At 42.8% G+C, this 7,173-nt stretch overlaps 1 long non-coding RNA gene across 1 annotated transcript in view; it reads left to right on the plus strand.

Moving 5' to 3' along the window:
• Positions 1-2,738, plus strand: part of LOC108888973 (uncharacterized) — a 153,702-nt gene extending 150,964 nt beyond the window's left edge. Inside the window, exon 4 of the long non-coding RNA XR_001961908.2 lies at positions 2,674-2,738. This is a non-coding gene — a long non-coding RNA (uncharacterized LOC108888973). The remainder of the gene's footprint in view (positions 1-2,673) is intronic.
• Positions 2,739-7,173: the final 4,435 nt, after the last annotated feature.

A 7,173-nucleotide genomic window follows, 5' to 3' on the forward strand; every position in this document is an offset into this window, starting at 1 on the left:
CCTTTCCGAGCTTGTCTTTCAACTAGACAGGATCTCAGCTGCTGCTTGGTTCTTGTTATCCACCGCTGTGTACTGTTGGTGAGCAGACTGTGTTAGAATCCATGCTGGATACAACAGAGGTCTGTATCAAACACTGTTCTTGAAGAATAGCTGACCTGTAAGGTTACAGTGTCAAGCTCCCCCGACACTTCACTGCCTAGGCTTTTGTCAAACTGAAATTTATTGTTGATTTCCTCTTATTATTCTGCGTTCCTCCTAGAAAACAGGAGCATAACCAACCACAGCGTGCCTTGAGAATGAACTTTGCTCTAATCTAAATGTCCATCTACTCCAGCTTTTTGCAGAAAAGGCACTATATTATTCCAATCCAATATTCTCATAATAATGCTGTATGAATGAGCCCTAGCTACGGCCCTTGACTCTCTGTTTGGTTTCTCTGGATATGTACTGTACAGTACTTGACAAATACCAATACAAAGAATGGATTCTCAAATACCCACTTTAAAAAGCAACAGATTTTTACACAGCTACAGTAACATGCAGGCAGTGCTGGAGGAGCCCGATCACCAAAGTCTGCCATCTCAACTTCTGTCTTCGCTCTCCTCCTTTGCCCTTAGGTGCCGACCGTCCGGCGCTCCTAACCAGCCCCGACCCTAACAAATCACTCATTTTTATACAATTACCTCCCGCTCCCTTCCTGCGCATGGCTGGATGCAAGTGTCGCCCGTCTGCCTGCCATTGTGTGCTAATTTTAGGCCCATTATTTGCTGTAACAAATGTGCAATGGGCAGAGTCACTTTCACATTAATAGTTTGCACCCAGAGGGGAAGTCTTCCCCCTCATCATGGATCAAAGGTCTCCTCTATTGTATCTGACTTCCTGTTTCCCTTTTTAGCCACTGTGTGTTGTTTTTTCTCACTCTCTCAACCTGGACCAAAGTACTCGGGCAGTCCAGGACCTCAAATTGGACACTGCTGTGAGTGACAAGCATGAGGAGATGCCCTTTGACCCTCCTGGTGTTTGCTGGAGAGCTGACAGGTGATTTGTGGAACTAGGAGGAGATGAGAGGATATGCATGAAGTGAAAGCTCACGCTCTTGATATCATGTGTCCACAGATGGGGGGAGAAATCTGGATTCCATTCTTGTACTGTCAGCAGAGGTGTCCAAGTTTGATAAAATGCCTCGTCACCTTTCTCCGGTTCAACTCCCACAGATGGTAAATGGTAGAAGCTGAGAAGCTGAGATTACGCGACCTCGTTCTTCCTAAAATAAGTCTTTTCAGAGAAAAATGGGCGAGTGTGCGCTCTTGACTGCATTCCGATAATCTTACCCTCCCTCCCGTCACATCGAAAGGTTAACCCCAGCTGCGCTTACTCGCTCTGGATGACTGATGTAACTATGTGTCACAGGAAGCTGTACAGTGTAGCAGACTGGGAAGACCCTTATGTCACAAAGCTAAACAAATCTCATCTCGCCATTGTGCTGTGAACAACTGACCCAACACATGCCTCCTATGAATCACATGGACACATTTGCAGGGAAGATAAAAGCCAATAAATACTCAGGTCACCATTAGTGTCAGAGTGAAAAAACACATGCACATGTGAAGGAGAATTTATTTATTACATTTATTACATGACCTACTGGTAATAGTTACAGGACAGTATCCACAACTTTAACAGGAGCAAACAATAAGTCCTGTCTCAACCCTTACTGAGGCAAAAATTCATCAATTTCTTTGTCTTAATGGACAAAGACTCTGAGTGATCTGTTTACAGCTCTTTCAAGAGTCTCTCTTGTTGTTCTTTTTTTGTTTGTCTGATGAGTAAGAAGAAACAGGTAAGGATCCTGCAAGCTTGGCTAATGGAAGATATCAGAGAGAGCCCTACTCATCCGAAGACTCATCAATACTTGTTTACACTAGTTTCACTGAACTTCATCCACCAACAGATGCCAGTAAATGGAAACTGTGGATGCACACACTTACAAGAATCTGCGGACATGTCTCACACACACACACGGTCATCCGTACCCGTGTGTTTGCAGATGTGCTCTGCACGGCACGCAGCAAAACAGTCATGCTGTCTGATTCTGTGATAAACAACTATCAGAATACGAGGAGGACCAAGAGGTTCCAACATGACACAGCGAGGAAGCATTTCTCCGAGCTCAGTGATCCTGTAATTAGGGCCACACAGAAGGTGAAAGGGATTGCTGATTGCTTCAGGGATGACCTCTCGGGTGATAGGGGGAGGTGGGGGTGGAGGGGATATAGGAGCTGTGGCCAGTACAGCCCGCCACAGGAGTGTGTCATCTTCCGCCATGTGACGTGTCCACGTTAATGCAGACTGTCCCCCATGGGATGGGGAAAGGGGCTGAGCCCCGCAGACGTACAGAATGAGTGGTTTGCTTATGATACTTTAGGTCAAAACATCCTCCTCCCAGCAGTCAGGGCTGATGATTTCACAGAAACTGTGTAGAGAGCCACAGCTAACTCTCAACTAGTGGAAATTCAAAGTAGGCCTACTGTATATTACACATTGAAGATTATTGACTCATATTATAGTGCTGTATAAATGTAAAACAGAAAAGAGAATATAAAGCATCAATGTGACTACCATTTTGTCACAGTTTTGCTTGTATGAGTTCAATTCATTGCTTTCATTTTTCAGAACTGCCAGATAAGGGAGCGAGAGGGAGAGAAGAGAAAAGGCCAAGGAGAGACAGAGAGAGCCAGAGTGTGGGGAGACAGAGCCAACAGGTAACTTTAACTGACAGGTAACAGATTTTTGCCTTTACTGTAGCTGCTCCAGTGCCTCTGAAGGTAGCAAAGGTACACGAGTGAGTAGGTATTCCGAGTATGATTATCAAGCAACATTTAAATGTCCGTTGTATTCCAGTAAAACAACAGAACTACATAATAGTAGCCTGAGTAAGATTAATTTAAGTATATAGGACACTGCTTTTCGAGCCTCACCGCCAAAGCCAGTAGGTCTTTTTCTGTTACTCCCAAATGATAAGTTGTTATAGCCACACTGAGCTCTGCCTGGAACAAACACAGACAAATTGACTTTATCCTCTTTTGTAAAGTTCAGGGGTCTGACAGACGGACAGACACACACAGATGGGGAAGAATATCTCTAAGCATCTGTATGTCATGGAGTCACGGGGCATCTCATGGGGCATGTTTAGAGAGTATGGAGCGAGGGGGTGAGGGGGGGTTAGTGTTGTGTGGAATGGAGCAGACTGAACGGGGGCAGGTCATTGTGCCTTCGGGCAGGTGGGGGGGTGGGCTCAGGAGTTAATTGGTAGTTTGGGGTTTGATGCTGAATGGTGGTGACAAGTCTGTGTGGCCAGACCCAGTGAGCCCCTGCCGCATATTCACTGTGTCGCTGGGCATCGCAGCAACTGTCACAGCTCACCAAGCCAGAGAGATAGAAATAGAGAAAGGGGCAGGAAGGGAATAGAGAAAGATGGGTGGGAGGAAGAAGTGATGGAAAATGAATAGAGAGTAAAGATAGATTTGCTGTTCTTTATTTTTCTTCTCACTTTTTTCAGGTCTGAAGAAACGAAACATTAAATACCTATCGCCCTTTCCCATGTTTTTCCTCTTACATTATGATAGTGAAAGTGTCCAACTAGCTGTCGAAAGCTAGTTGGTTTATTTTAAGTATGAACTGTTTACTTCCCTGGTGAGAAGGGAGTGATATGACTGTTTCAAAGCCAGCTAGTAGGCTGGAGAGGGGGGAGAGCTGGGGCCAGATTCAGGCTCCATGGAAGCATGACGCTGGGGTGACTCAGTGAAGCCCTGGTCCTAATTGTGGCCCAGGGAAACCATTGTAGCCGGGGTGCAGGTCACCACAGGCCCCAGGAAGGTTACACTGGCCCTCTTAAACCTGTTGTTGCCTGGCGCTCACATAAAAATTACACCTCGTAAATATGGACAGCTAGGGAGTGTGTGAGGCAGGACGGGGTCGGTTACTTTTCTGAACCCTGCCCTTTAAACTTGCAGTCACCTTGGTCCTGCTGCTGACTGCCTGTTAGGTTGTTCGCTCTCAGCCTGCGTGGCAGAAGCAGAGACAGGCAGATGTGTATTTACTGGCCTGTATTTTTGCTGGGTAGATTTTTTTTTTTACGTTGCGTGTGTTTATCTGCTTCTTGTACTTGTTTTGATCAGATTTTATTTTAAGATTAAAGAGCAAAAACCTTCTTCTAACTCAGCTCTTGTTTTTATATAAAGATTTTTTTCTCATACACACCTACAAATTTCATTCATTGTGAAGTCGGGGCTATAATGGGATTACTATTGTCTGCTTCTAATGTTGGTGAATTTATTCCATTGGTGATATTCTTGTGCAGACATGCAAAATTAATCTTTAAATTGTCTGTGATTGTGAAGTAGCTCAGTAATCTCCCGTAATTCAGTATCTCCTAAGGCTATGCAATGAGACTGTTGTCACAAGAAAAATGACACCCTCAATCATTTCAGCAAATGCCCAAAAACAACAGTTGTTTACCTTCAACTGACAGAGACCTCTAGTGACTGTAGTAATTATGACTCTCATGTGTTGGGAGCAGAGGAGTAAGTTGGGGTGGATGGGTGGGTGAACAAAATGTGGGGGATTGCTGTTTGTTTCTCAGAATCAGACTATATTGCCAAGTAAGTTTGCACATACAAGGAATTTATCTTGGTATATTGGTGCTAAAGGACAGTTATAGTAAAAGAAAAGAGCGAAGAGCAAGAACTATATTTACAAGGAACATAAATATATATAATTAAAAAGTAAAGTGTAAAGTGTAGAGTGCAAAAATGTTAGAAGGTAGCAGTGATTGTCCGGATGTGCGTTAATGTAACATACATCTGTGTGTTACATTAATGAACATCTTGTGGTCTTTGATGAGCAACCAAGTGGTTAAATCTGTAACCATGGCAACGACAGTCTCCCAACCTGTGTGTCAATTTTATCCCAAATCTTGATGTTTTTCAAACCACAACTAAGAACGTAACCTAAACTTTAAGTCATGTTTGCGCTTAAATCTAAACCAAACCTTAATTATAGCATTATCACAAATTATGTCATCCTGCCATGATTTTTCATATTGTAGGGGTATATTAAATTTAGTTGTCGAGGCATGTCAGGCCTTGGTGACATTAAAAGTGTACTCTATTTATTGCCAGACTCATGATGGACAGTTTTTAAAAACCCAGTGTGGTGCCTACAATATCCACGATGCCACTCCACAGCCTACAGTATAGTTGAGGGTTCCTTTGTGTAATGTTAGTGGTAGCTAGTGTAGCCTTAAGCCTCAAGCAGGAATGAGGAGCAGGGTAAAGTCTTCAGACCCCAACCAACACTCAAGTGACATCACTCAAGGCAATTTTTAGAGCCACAAAGGGATTTAGTAAATTTATTTCACTTATATAGTAACACTCCCCAAGATCTATAAACAGATTTGAAAGTATTTAAGATATTTTATTGTACTTATTAAAAAATAAGTTAAATAAATTAACACAAATACACAATTTAAATAAAAACTTCAGAAAAAATATATATACAGTCAACTATGTCACATTAGCTTTTCTACGCATGAATGGAACAGTCACATTTGCAGAGCACCTCAAATAAGTATTCTCTGGCCCGGTCTGGAGGGCAGATCTAGCTAGGCCACTTATGTATGTATGCATGACACGTACTACTCTATGTGCATATGTGTAGAACACGCCTGTTCTAATAAGGCCTCTTTTGTCATTAAGGTGAGTAATGGGTATACAGGCTATAGAGAGCCCAGGGGCAGGCATCAAAACCTTTGTCAGTCTGATATTGTTTTAAAACGTATTTATTCAGCTTCAGCCTCATTACTCTCTCTCGCTCTCTCTCTCTCTCTTTTCTCTCTCTCCTTTCTCTGCCCATTTTCTCCTTCTTTGGTTTCCCAGGGACCTATGTGGGAACAATAGATGTACAATTAACGTGGGCCAGGCACGAGAGAGCAAGCGTTTGATGTTCCTGTTGAGTGGCCTCCTTGCTGAGGGTAGGAAAGCAATGTTTGGCTGTACTCAGGCTTTACTGTGTGTTTTTCCTTCTCTCTGAAGCATATTAGCTCCCAGATTATTAAAATTCGGGCCATAAATAAGCTGATGGCAGCTGCAATATGCCAGAAATAATGTTTACAAAGCCAAGGCCCTCATTATCTCCACAAGGCCTGAAGTAGGAAGACAAAGGGTGGGAGAAAAAAGGAAAAATCCTTTTAGCCTCCTGTATACTCACTTTTACCGTACTCTTCTTCACTCTCATTTCCTCCTGTGCCACTTTTTCTCCAGCTTAGTGGGAGGAGCAAGAAAGACCTAGATACATTCATGCTAATACCGCAAACAGTCAGAAATTCTCTCTGCTAGTTGCCTTTGTAGTGATGAAAACAAAAACACACATTGTGCTAGTGTAGTCGAAGTGTCTTCCACTACCCTTATGCACTATGTCATGTTGGACAGTATATTTTCCAAACAGCTCTCCCAGGCCACAAATTATCTCTAATTGTAATAGTGGTTGTAGTGGTTGGCATGTTTTTGCCTCTCCCTTTATGAAGGTGAAAAAATAATCGTAAAGTCATCGTAAAAAAAGTAAAGGTTCCTTTATTTCATGTTGCCTCACATTGTTCAGTATTCAGTGAACTGCACAGGAGAACAAGACAAGTGAAGTAATTAGAAATTGGAATTTATCCCAGCATGCACTGGAGAAAAGGCCTGGAAACATGGATTCCGTAGTTTACTTGCCAACGTACAGTGCCAGTGCAGGAAGCAATGTGTCCTACGTGTAGTGAGGCAGAAACTAAGTGTGTGGAGGTCAGGGTGGTGGGTGGGCATGTAGCATATTTGACTTTCATGGAGGAAGTCAGAGTTTATGTCCCTCCACAGACCTGCAGTAAACAATCACTAGTTTATTTTCCACAATCTTTTACAGAGATAGTTAGCTGGCTAATTTTAACCATCCATTAACCAGAATTTATTTGCTAAATCACTATGATCTGTAACCACGCCTACTTTCCACTGGAAAGAGAGAAAGGTTTAAACTGAGCCCAAGACAGCTAACCACTGAGAACTACACTGTACCAAATGAGGCCATCAAATTCAGACCAAATCAAATTGGACAATGTGACTGTCTGTAAAAGTAGCAATA

Source organism: Lates calcarifer, linkage group LG9, assembly GCF_001640805.2.
Source record: "Lates calcarifer isolate ASB-BC8 linkage group LG9, TLL_Latcal_v3, whole genome shotgun sequence".
Lineage (NCBI taxonomy): Eukaryota > Metazoa > Chordata > Actinopteri > Centropomidae > Lates > Lates calcarifer.